Below are 13051 nucleotides of genomic sequence, written 5' to 3'. Positions count from 1 at the left end.
ACACTACACTACTAATCTATATACACTACACTACTAATCAATACACACTACACTACTAATCAATACAAACTACACTACAGATCAATATACACTACACTACAAATCAATACACACTACACCACTAATCTATATACATTACACTACTAATCAATACACACTACACTACAAATCAATACACACTACACTACTAATCTATATACACTACACTACTAATCAATACACACTACACTACTAATCAATACAAACTACACTACAGATCAATACACACTACACTACAAATCAATACACACTACACTACTAATATATATACACTACACTACTAATCAATACACAATAGACTAAAAATCAATACACACTACACTACAAATCAATACATAATACACACCTCTTTTTTTACCAGTAAACACACTGACTCCCTGAGTTTCTCATACACACTTCAAACCATAACCGATTAACTAAAGAGGGAAGGCGTGGTCTGTGATCACAAACCGTTAATTGCGAAGTGTCAGACAATGATTAGTGATCTGCTCACAGAAACTCTTTCTCCATAACGGGAGCGGGAGGTTTTAGAAGTTATTATTTCCGGTAATGCTTAACCGAGAAACAGTAGATCAGACACAGAGCGTGTCGGAGGGGGCAGAGATGAGCAGCAGACAGCAGTTAGCGTTCCCATGCCTCTGCACATTACAGCCTCCCTCCCTTTTCACCCCGGCCTCATTAAATCAGGAACGCCAGCCTGTGTGAATGGCCTGTCAGCACTGTTAACATTTATTTCACGTGAATTCATTTGAACTTGGAGGTTTTTACAAATGGCACAGCCCCCACCGATCAGGGCGTGAAAAATGATCCTCTGGTCTCCCTCACTATCATCACCACCCTCAAGGAAGTTCAGTAAGGAACAGGGTGGTCTGTGCTGCTGCACAGAGGTGTGTGGAACACGGCAGCATTTCAGCTTTTCAGACATTTTCCAGATGATTTGAGCTCATTTGTTCAATGCTGTAGGTAATATCAGGAAACGTTGAAGGAATTAAACTAAATGATTCTCTCAGCAAACATGTTCTCACATACATTTATATGCACTGGTTAGTAAACCTTCTCACAATTCAAACACAACGGCCCTGCAAGTAACATACATACAGACCCCAATGAGGATGTTGAACAGGGGCACGTTCACGAGACACACTGGAGTGGCTCGTGCTAAACCAAAGCTTGGAGAGATGCCTGGGGCAGCTGGGGCAACAGTAGCAGTAAAGACGCGCCTCCCCCCAGCTGTATTTACGAGGCGGGGCACTGAATACCCGAGTCGTTCTGCATTGGCACTTTCTGATGGGGGCACTGAGGGCTGACAACAGTTTAAATTGATTTTAGGAGCAGGTAGACAATCAATTTCCCCTGAGCTGATAGTGAAGGGCGGGAGAAGGACTGAGCATTCAGGCCTTGACAGCAACATCCCATTTCCAAAGACAAACACGCTCATAAAACTGTATTTTCAACTGCTGATTCACAGTAATGATAAAATTGCAGTGTGGGATTGACTCTCCAATCACACGTCAGACCTTTCGAGCGATGAGGCAGGCCGCACGTGGTGGAAGATGTCTGACGGCAGAATAAACACAGAAGCTTCATTAATGCATTACCAGGTCCTAAAGCCCGCCGGTCTCCGCACGGTTTGTATCCTGGTAATTAGAGTGATGTCTTTGCGACTCGGTTTCCAGATCCTTTATGGATATTTTTTCTCACTTTCTTTTCTTAGTGCCTTCTTCACAAGACGGTATCATCTGAGAAAGTTACATCTTCATTTATTCTGCTTTATCAGTTGTTTTCCCAAAACACATTATTAAAATGAAATACCTTGGGATAGATATGCCAGACTGAGGAATGTGCCTTTCTAAAATAGGTACACTTGAAGACTTGGAAAGTCAGAGACCCATCAGCTATAGATGACATAATATCTGTCAAAACGTGGAGACAACATATCTGTGCATTTGTCATGGAACTTTATAGGACGTAAAATTCAAACTTTGCTTTTATGAAATTTGATTTGAGCAGAGTGACTAGCAGTTATAGATGGGAAAACCGTGTAAACAGACAAAAGACTGGAGGCATTAGTGTTAGGAGCTCTGATATGAACTGCGTTCACCTTCAAACTGTCAGAAATGCCAGTGACACACCAATAATGCACCCATTCCTATCAGAAGATGAGTGCGTAGCTGTTGCCAAACCTTACAGGGTACTTCATATGAAATGTTATTTGGTAGACCAGATTAGAAACATTTTCAGTATGCAAATATCTGAAATAAAGAGCACTCTTCGGTATCCAGTACCAGTCAGTATGACAGAGTTGTGTTAGAAAACTTTAGTGGCACTTTAATCACAGTCTATCTGTCAGTTTCCTAAGCCAGGCAGACAGGAATGAAAGAAACAGCCATTTACCGCAGAATGAGTCCGGCTGAATAAGGGCTGGATAGGGTTAGCAGTCTTCAGCAGAACCAGCGGGCCATCGTTCTGGATAAACGGTAACATCTAACTGTTGAAAAAGTGGAGCACTCAGGTTGTAGAAAAATTAAGATAAAACATTTGATGTGCTGCTGGTCACAAGAAGTCTCCATGCAGCAGATTACGTCGTTCAGTTATAACGGAATATAAACTTGTCTTATTTTCCACTTTGCCTGGTCATTATTCTATTGCTAACCATTTCGTTTGCTTTAATTATACTGAGTCTGCATTAATTACTTTTCACTATTTCATCTGCTGACATCTGTTGTCTGGCAAGACAGACCATCACTGCTACAGGAATTTATCTCAAAATAAATATGGTTGTGCTACAAAACCTACTGTGTTGCTGCAGTTTTTGAAAGTTGGATAAAACTATATAAGGACAACTTTGGTAATGCACTCTCTCATGCCTGTCCCGTTAAACTCTACTGTAGTGGCTGTAGTTCTGGATTTGTCTTATAATCACGTATTTCAAATGTGCATCAGCGGACTTCGATGACTGCCGCCAGGATTCCATTATAAGAGTGGTTTGAATTAATAGGTTTTCGTTCCTAGTACAGGGAACCATCAAAATTATTGTGTGTAATATTTGAACATGAGGTACAAATAGCAATTAGGCTGCGAAACGCTAGAATATTCCTTCGACACCCAAGTCCAAGCCTTGTACTGGAACAAGAGGCTTATACTTTAAATCTCTAATTAATGTAATCTTTGCCATCCTAACAAGGCACACAGAGACAGAGAAGGCAGTCAAGTCCAGCTATGAGGGGAATCTGAAGCAGGTGATTGCAGTGAATAATGTGAGCATCTGTCCTTTGTGCTGTTGCTGTCTCCAGCTCTAATCTTCCTCGCGCTGTTGCCAGGCTCGTCCTGGAGGACAGAGCAGACCAGTGACCCTAGCTTTGGCAAAGCGTGTCAGCCATCCTGACTAATGATCTGAGGTCAGAATGGGTTTGGCTTGGACAACGACATCATTGTCACCCCCATTTTCTCCTAAAAGCTTAAAGAAGGAGGCACGGGAATATTTCAGGCTTCTAAACCAGGGAAAGTGAGAGAGCAGTTCTAGCAGTTCTGCTAAGCTTCGAGTGTCAGCTTGTCATTGAATGGGCATTTCCCTTCAGCGGGACTCACCAGCCCACCTTTGCTTGGTACCTCTGCTCACATTACACACCGTGAATATTCATGAGAGGAATGCATCCATGATCAGCGGGTCCTGATGGCGTCTGCCACTGGGGCACACCCTTGCTGTCAGCCCACATGCAAATGTCATCCATGATGCTGCCACTTTCTGTAAATCAGCTGACAATTGAAATATTTTGGCCCATGTACAAAAAAACAAAAGAATGAACAAAAGAAGAAAAAAAACAATTAATGAAGTATGTTAATGTATGTTAATTAAGTCGTGTTAATATTTTATTCATAGTGTGATGGTGTGAATGATGCTCTGGTTACCATCTGAAACAGGGAAACCAAGCAATGTAGACTTTAAATCTTTAATCAATCACTTAGCCACGAGTCTGTCAGGGACAAAGCCATTGTTGGTTATTAATGCCCCTACAAAAGCTTATGAAGCATGTATGTGCACACAACTGTGGCTGAGCCTTGGGAACTACAGGCAAGACTAATCAAAAACAGGCAAGACTGTTTAAAAGCACATCTGAACATCTCTTCAGAATAAAATTATTGTTTATTTTAAAATAAGTGGATGGGCATTTGGGGATCCTCAATTTTCCAACATTAACAATAGACCTTAACATTTCATATACAATAAAAAACTGAAGAGTACAATACTTTGGGGGCAGGGGGGATAGCTCATTCAAGAAAAAAACAAAGTATTAAGCAGAATGGGTGATTACATTTGGAAATGGGTAACAGGCAGGATGGGTAACAGGAAGGATTCTGAATAATGTTATCCTACTAAATTCTGTTAATTCTATACACTTGATCCATGAGTCAAATCAATCTAATCCTTTGAAAAACAAAAACAAGTAAAGTAAACTTGGTCAAGTTGTTTTGATAGTAAATCTTAAAACTCTATCCTAAACCCTACAGCACAGGGCTCTGTCCTGAAGCCATAGCACACAGAGACGAGTGATCATTGTAATGAGACAATAAACAAATTGTGACACCTTCAATTAGGCACGCTGAAGAAGTTGAACAAGCAGACGACCACGGCGTGTCTCGTCAGAAGAGCTCAACTGTTGGCTATTTATGGCCACTGAATCTTGTTAGTGATCGCGCTCATTATTCGGGCTTTTATTTGCATATCGACGGATTCATCCTCTATCTAGTGTGTTGCTCAGTACAGGGCAATTAATTATGGCTTGCTCTCAGTCAGCTGTGAATTATACATTAGTGAGCATGATATCCTCTGAGTGAGAATTATTTATGCACTTCTTTAAGGAAGACAGACAGGGATGGGAGAGAGAAGATAGGAAAAGAAAGAGAAAAGGACAGAGAGAGAGAGAGAGAGAGAGAGAGAGAGAGAGAGAGAGAGAGAGAGAGAGAGAATGGAGGAGGCATATTGAAAAGACAGCATGCAAAATGTGTCCAATTTATCTTTGGCCAGGCTGAGGTGGCAGACGCGTGTTAGCGAGGTTTATCTGCACAGCGCTCCAGCTCCATACACTGACATTTGGGCAATCATATACTTTAATGACTAAACAGTAAATTCTAACTGCTATCAGTCGAGGCAACTACTGAAGGGGCAGAATGGGTTAAACGGGGCAGAAAGCAGAACGCAGGGATCAGGTGCTGTGGGAACCGAGCACAGGAGCCTGTCTGGCTGGAGAAGACAAAAAAAAAGTGTGGATTCAGAGAACTGTACAGGCCTAAGAGAAACCTTAAAATGGAACACGAATGACCTGACTTTATTTTTGGCCATTCCTTTAAATTACTATGCAGTAAAATGTGGAAACATTCAGAGTCTCCAGTTGTTAAATGGTCTGCCCTCCTGATCAGGAGTCACTGATCCCACAGACTTGTGAGAAAATAAGGATGTCAACATGAAATGCCCCTTTAATATTAAACAGCATAAATATTAAACAACTGTAGGTTCCTATGACCTTGGTTCAAAGTTACGTGCTGTGTATTCTCAGAATAATGACAGAGTCCTGAGTTTCTGCACATATTCAGAGATACATAAACTGAGACAAAGCCAAGATTTAAAAAAAGAATTTAAAGAAATAATTTAAACTTAAATTATGTGCTTTCAAAATTATGTGATTATAAAAATATATAAAACCTAACTGACACATACCACCCTCATAATGAACAGAAAACTGTCCCATCACTTCTAATTTGTCTGCACACACACTGTTGACTGTGGTGTCAGACTTTGAAAAAAGTAACATTTTTATTTAATGCCATCTAATAATAATAATTAAAAAACAAACATTAAAAATGAACTTCTTCTTCTGATTTTGTTGTTGTTATTGTTTTTGTTGTTTTTATTGTTGTTGTTGTTTTTATTATACCACTTGGCATCATTCTGATGACGCCTGTAAAAAAACCTTTTAGTGCAGCCAAAAGCCAGTGAATATTAAACAAAAACGCATATTTGAAAATGCAAGAATAGAGACACATTCATAGACACACACATATGTCAACTACATTATATTTATTATTACACATTGTCATGATATTTATGAAAAGGGAAACTGACCAGGGTGTGTATGCAGAATAAAAACATACACACATAAACACCCCTCCCCCCCACACAATCATACACGTTTTTGTTGAATTCTTTCCTAATGGCTGTAAACAAACATGCACACATATCTGTATGAGGAAGCCATCACACCACCACGTACCTAACTAGATAAACGCCCTTACCAGCCTGTTATCTTCTGAAACAAACACTTCACCAAGTTCCCAGAGTTCCTCTTTGCATCTTCAAACTCCAAAGAGAGAAAGAGAGCGATAAAGAGAGAGAAAGAAAGCGATAGAGAGAGAGAGAAAGAGAGCGATAGAGAGAGAGAGAAAGAGAAGAAAGCCTGAGAGGGAGAGAAAACCCTCTCATGAGAAGCACACGAGGAACGAGTGTGCTGCGCATTTGATTCCAATAAGCACTGGCAGGAGGAGTTTGGTATGAGATTATCAGCAGGCATCATGAAGCCATGCCTGGGAAAGATCAAGAAAGCAGGAAAAAGGAGAGAGAGAGAGAGAGAGAGAGACAGAGAGAGAAAATAATGTGTTGCACATTTGGAAATTGTACTGCAGAGATATAAACAGTTCAGCTCAAAGCAAAGAGAAGGCAACTTAATGTCTGTCAAAGCATTCACTGTCACTCACTATCTTTTTCTTTCTTTCTCTCCCTTACATATAGATGAGAGACACAGAGAGAGAGAGAGAAATAGAGAGACGGAGACAAAAAGTCAATCCATATGACTTTCCAAGAGAAAAAGGCACAAGGCACATGGAATTGCATCTGCATATCTGCCAACTGTGACTGAAAGTGTGTGTGTGTGTGTGTGTGTGTGTGTGTATGTGTGTGTGTGTGTGTGTGCGTGTGTGTGTGCGTGTGTGTGTGTGTGTGTGTGTGTGTGAACATGTGTGTGTGTGTGTGTGTGTGAGAGAGAGAGAGAGAGATAGAAAGAGAGAGAGAGATAGAAAGAGAGAGAGAGAGAGAGAGAGAGAGAGAGAGAGAGAGCGAGAGAGAGAGCATGCAAACTTAATTATGTAAAATTCATGGGTACACTTATTCTTTGGGCAGTCACACAACCACCACAAGTGCAAATACAGAACCTGCTGGAAAAGACCTGCTGGAACAGACCAACCCAGATTGACATTTAAGAGGGTTAGGTAATGCTGAGTCACTGAAAACCTTCTGACTGTCTCTGATGACTCGTGGTTTCTAATGGCCTATTCCTTTCATTCCGTTCTTTGCTGACTGTTCCACACCACTTATAGCCACAAATAATGTCTTAGACATCAGCAGTCTGAAGCACCCATCTACAGGATGGCTTCTGAGGAAGGACGTCAGCATAGAAAAACAGACACAATCCAAAATGTATTTATTATTTCTTTGAGCTATCTCTTTAATCAGATTATGACTATACTTTGAAAGATTTTGTTTCTTTCTTTAAGTTACTCTACCACACCAAGTACTGTTAACCAGCAGACCGAGACATTTATAGATTTTAAAGGTTTCAGTTCTCTTAACAACTATTTTCAATACTCTCAGCTCAACTCAGCTCTCAAGTTATAATAAGAAAAGAATTGCAAAGGCAACATCAGTGGCACCAGTGTGAATATCCAGGACCTCAGGATGTTGCCTGAGGCCAGGTCTGCTGAGCAGGAAGTACGGGCAGGTCCATCACAGAGTTGAGAGGTAGTTACTGCCTGGGCTATATCTGACCCACCAGACTACAGCTCAAGCACAACAATCTGTGTGATTGTGTGGGGGCGAATGTGTGACAGTGATACTATTCGCTGAAAATGCCGTGTACATTTACAATTACTGACCACTTTGTTATCTGTACACCAGTCCACTGGTTTAATTATCCAATCAGCCAATCACGTTGTAGCAGCAGAATGCATGAAATCATGCAGACAGCTCAGGAGCTTTAGTTAATATTGTCAATCAGTCACTTAAACAAGGAATTTACCCACAGAGTCTCAAAACAGCAGTTATCAGGCCTCTTTGATGAGTAAATTAGACAGCACTAATCTCTACAATTACAGACCAATCGCCAATATTCCACTCTTAGGATAATTGAGAAGGTGATCTCTGTTCAACTACAAGATTACGTAAATAGTAATTAATTAAAAATTTGATTTTCCAGTTTGGATTTACGGCTCATCACAGCACAGAAACTGCACTAACCAAAGCTGTAAATGGTGTGCCACCAGTAACCTGTCTATAGCAGTTGTTGTTGACCTAGGTGCTGAATCTGACATGGATGACCTTTGTATACTGCTAAACTGTCTAGGAGCCTGGGTTGGCCTAACTAGTGTGGTTCAGAACAAATTCCAGTCATGTCTCACCAGTCATGAGTACTATGTTGCACTCGGTGAGAACATCTGCAGATGCCAGGCTCTATCCTGTAGTGCACATCGACCACAGTCATCAGTCATTCAATATCTTATTTCAACAGTATGCAGATGACACACAATTATATATGTTCCTTGCCAACGACACCAGAGATGCTACTGACTTGATTTTTCTAGGAGACATCATAATATTACACTGATCCTTAAAGAGTTGCACAGGCTGCCTGCAGCATTCAGAATTGACATTAAAATCCTACTGCTGACTTTAAAGCGTCTACATGGTCTTGCAACTGTTTGTTCCCATCAGGGGTTCTCAGATCAGCTGGTAGAACATGCAGGTGGGGCATGACGATTTAAACACTTTCAATAAGAATATTAAGAGCTTTTATTCTGTAAGGTCTTTCATTAAAACTCTTTCATTAAAACTCAATAAGAATGTTAAGAGCTTTTATTCTGTAAGGTCTTCCATTAAAACTCCTTTGCTTTGATTGTGCCTTTACATTTAATTATGCACTTTGCTTTACTTGCTGAAGTTGCACTTTTATTTCCTTGAAGAGTGAAATGTGGTTTCATTTTTTTTATTGTATTTTACTGTATGCATTTACTTTATGCATTTTACTGTATGCATTTACTTTATGCATTCTCTCTTATTTACTGTATTTATGTACTGTGAAATGTCTGTTGTTTCAATTTGTAATCTTTTTCCTTTTATTAATCTTTATTTTCTGTAAAGCACTTTGTAAATTGTGTTTAAAAAGTGCTACATTAATAAAGGGGTACAGGATAAGAGCATGCTGGAGAAACACAGAAAGCAAACGTGAATCTCCAACTGAAGAGTTTAGTGAAAACAAAACTGAACATAAACGTGCATGAACAGGAACAAAAGAAGCCAAGATAACAGAATGACTGACAAACGGTCACACAAACAGAAAGAGCTAAAATAACACAACACAACCTTCAAATGAGACAAATGAGGCACCACAGACACCACCTGAGGGGGAGGGATGATCACATAAAGTTATTATTATTATTATTCACACCAAACATCAAAAGGAGGGAAAAATCGATTGGGTAGTGGGCTGGTTTAAGTATTATAGAAACTGTTGACCTGCTGGGATTTTCACACAGATGTTATGTAGAGTTTATACAGAATTGTGGAGTAAAAAATGCTTTGTTGATGAAAGAGGTCAGAGGGACGGGTCTGAGCTGACAGAAAGTCTATGGTGAGTCAAATAACCACTCTTTATAACTATGAGCACCAAAACATCTTAAAACAATTCAAAGCAGAACACTTTGAACCTTGAGGAAGACGGGCAGCAGAAGACCACGGGTTCCACTCGACAGTTCAAGAGTAGAAAAGCATCACTGATGAATGGTGTGGGAAATATTTTCTTGACAAACACTGCACCCTCCAATAGCAGTCCAGCTCCATTTGAATGCTGACCGTGTGAATCCCTATATAGCCACAATTTATCCATGCATTTATTCCAGCATGACATTCCAGCATGACATTCCAGCATGACATTCCAGCATTTATTCCAGCATGACATTCCAGCATGACAATGACAAAGGCACCTGAAGGCATCTAATGAGTTCAGTTTGCTTCAGTGGACTAAACCTCCAATGTTGCATTAATAGCACACTGCTTGAAACCTTACAGTTATTCACAGCATCATCTCTGAAGAAAAGGAACAGCACTGTCCCAGTGTCGCTGGGTGCTCTCCAGGGTATTGAAAGCCTCATCCTTCTGAGTTCAGCACTTTGTTCTGAACTGGTCTGACCCCCAGGTTCTCCTTAACTAAACCATTTCATCTGTTTCAATAAATTTTCCAAATTTGCTCTCAACTGGCCATCTCTGAGTTTCTGTTCTGACCTCACTGGCACAAGACTGTTACAACCTATAAGAAGCAAGTTAGAAGTATTTTAAATCTACTACATTTACATTTACGGCATTTAGCAGATACTCTTATCCAGAGCGACTTACAAAAGTGCTTTGTCGTTTACTCATAGAATACATCCTAGTACAGTACAGTAGGTTAGAATCAAACATACCAATGAACTAGAACACTGTAGAATACAAGAATGAATGCTGATACCATCCTACAAGAATGAACATGTATTGTGGAATCACACGCATTTGTAGAATAACACTATGTCCACAGCAAGCATTCAGAAATAATACTTTCTAAAAAGCAGTCAAAATCTTTTAAACCCACAAATGAGTCTCCTTGAATTGTGGCAGATTTAATAATATGCAAATCCTTCATGGCTGATTTGAAAATAACATTATTCTAAGAGGGTTGTTTAAGCTGATTCCCATCCCAAGGCCTGGGACCACTTTAGCTCCAAAATTCTGGTTGGACCGTGATAAAATAAGTGTTTTGCGTGTCAGTGGATTTTGGCTCTCATTCTGGAAGCACCTCATTTGTTGGATTAACCCCAAACGATCAGGGCAACTGCTCCAGAGGAGTGGAAACTGTGAATGGAAACATTTTCTTAATCCTGGAATAAAAGGTCACTTTGTCCATAGTAAGTAGATAAAGTCACATTTCCTTGGGCTATGTGCCATTACAGTGTATTTACACAAGCTATCATTTTAATTTTTTTACCCCTTTTTATTGTCTGATAGAATCTCCACTTTAGCCAAAGTAGTATTATTTCCACCAGCACCTGACACAAGATGCCCAATCAATAAAAGGAAGGGAGTGAACCTGTTACTCATAAGCCCAGGTGACTATAAATAAACTGACTGAAAAACAGGAAACAACTTGTGTGGATTAGGAAAGTGGTGCAAGAAGGTTGGTGACAGATGGCGTGAAAGGCATCGACTCATGGGTGAGATTCTTGGTGCCGCCGGGCCTCTGTGGGCCTGGTGCGTTGCGTTCACGGCTTATCGCCAGCTCCTCACCCGCACATGCATGCTCTTAAAGAGAAGCACTGATTCAGTTTTACCTTTGACAAGGCCTATTACACAGACGGATGGCTCCGTTTTAGCACAGCTCGCTCCCCAATCTGCTCTGATTTTAAATTCAAAGAAAAGACACTAACACAAGGGAATCTCCATAGCCACTATGTCAATCAACTCAAATCTGATTACATGTCTGCGTAAATCTATTCAAGCACGATCACAGATGTGTCAGCAGGTCACAGCGGTGTGACCAGCCTGGCATCACATCTCGTTCTTTTCCTGGCGCAGAGAACAGTTACGTGACGTGACCTGTATACAAAAGACTTACACATGCCTATACTGTACAACCCTGTTCTCTAGATTACATATAGGCCTTAATAAAGCTGTTTTTCTGGGAATTGTTCCCAAAATTTTCAAATACTCACAGGGTGTTGTCTGGTCGATTTCTGCACTTGTGACATTAAATAACATACTGCAGCTTCATGGACTCTTAATATGGGAAAAAAACCTCACCCCTGTCCTGACCCCCCCCCTCTGCTACACAGGTTCTTGATCACAACCCTGCTCCCAAAGTAACCAACACTGTGAATAAAATACATTTTAATCTAAAGCAATACTCAAATCATAAACTCATCTGGTACCTTTTGAGCAGACTGACTTCACCTCAATAACTGAAAGTTCTTGGTTCATAACCCCTAACCCTAAAATTCCAATTCTACCTGCTAGGTAACCTTTTATAGGTGATTTTACCTATAAAACATAAAGTGAAAACTAGTTAAAATATAAATGATTAAATACAGCCCCAGGCCTACAGAAAATGTCTAAGCTGACCATCATGATGGCAGGTTTGTGGGCGGGGGAGGGGGGGATTTTTTAAAATGCCAAACTAAACCTGAATCCAAGCCTGCAGTATAGCAGGAAATGCCTTTTACTGATAATTGGATGTATGCCTACAGCACATCCTCAAACCCTTTACATTTCAAATGAACGATGAACAACCTGCACAACATTGCTCACAAGGTGTTTCTAACCCTGCCATCTGTCTAAAGCATCTTCTCATCAGCGTGTAATGTCTGCAGCCTCCAGCCCACTTCAAAGTACATTCCCCATAATCCTCAATTTCATTCCCAATCCCAATTATTAGTCTCATCTAATGTCTAGTTTCTGAGGTCCATCTATAAATTCCTACCTGTTCCTCTTTGCCTTTGTGAAGTGTTGCTTTACAATTGTCTAGCATTTCAAAGCTTTTGTGCTCTTGTACATACCTTAAATTCTGTAGGACTATAAAACACTCCTTTTGACGCACAGAGCTGTCGCCTCCATATCTCCGAGAACTTATCGAACCCTATAACGCTGCACGTACCCTTTGCTCCTAGGCTGCTTGCTAACTGTTCCTCGAATAAAAACAACCACTGCAGGTATCCGAGTGTTCTCATGTAAGGCCAACTACGGAATGTGCTTCCAACCTCAGTCCGGGATTCAGATACAGATTCAATATTTAAGACACAACTGAAAACTCGCCTGTCTGCACAAGCCTTTGGGTAGCATATTACGCTAATGCAGTGATATTGTCAAGCCTTTCTGACCCACACACGTTTTAAGCATTATGCTGCTACATTCATTGCAAGTGCCTATTTACAGCTCTTTCTCTCT

Source organism: Electrophorus electricus, chromosome 12 (genome assembly GCF_041902795.1).
Source record: "Electrophorus electricus isolate QZ-2024a chromosome 12, ASM4190279v1, whole genome shotgun sequence".
In the NCBI taxonomy this organism is placed as follows: Eukaryota; Metazoa; Chordata; class Actinopteri; order Gymnotiformes; family Gymnotidae; genus Electrophorus; species Electrophorus electricus.
This window is presented reverse-complemented; position numbering follows the sequence as displayed.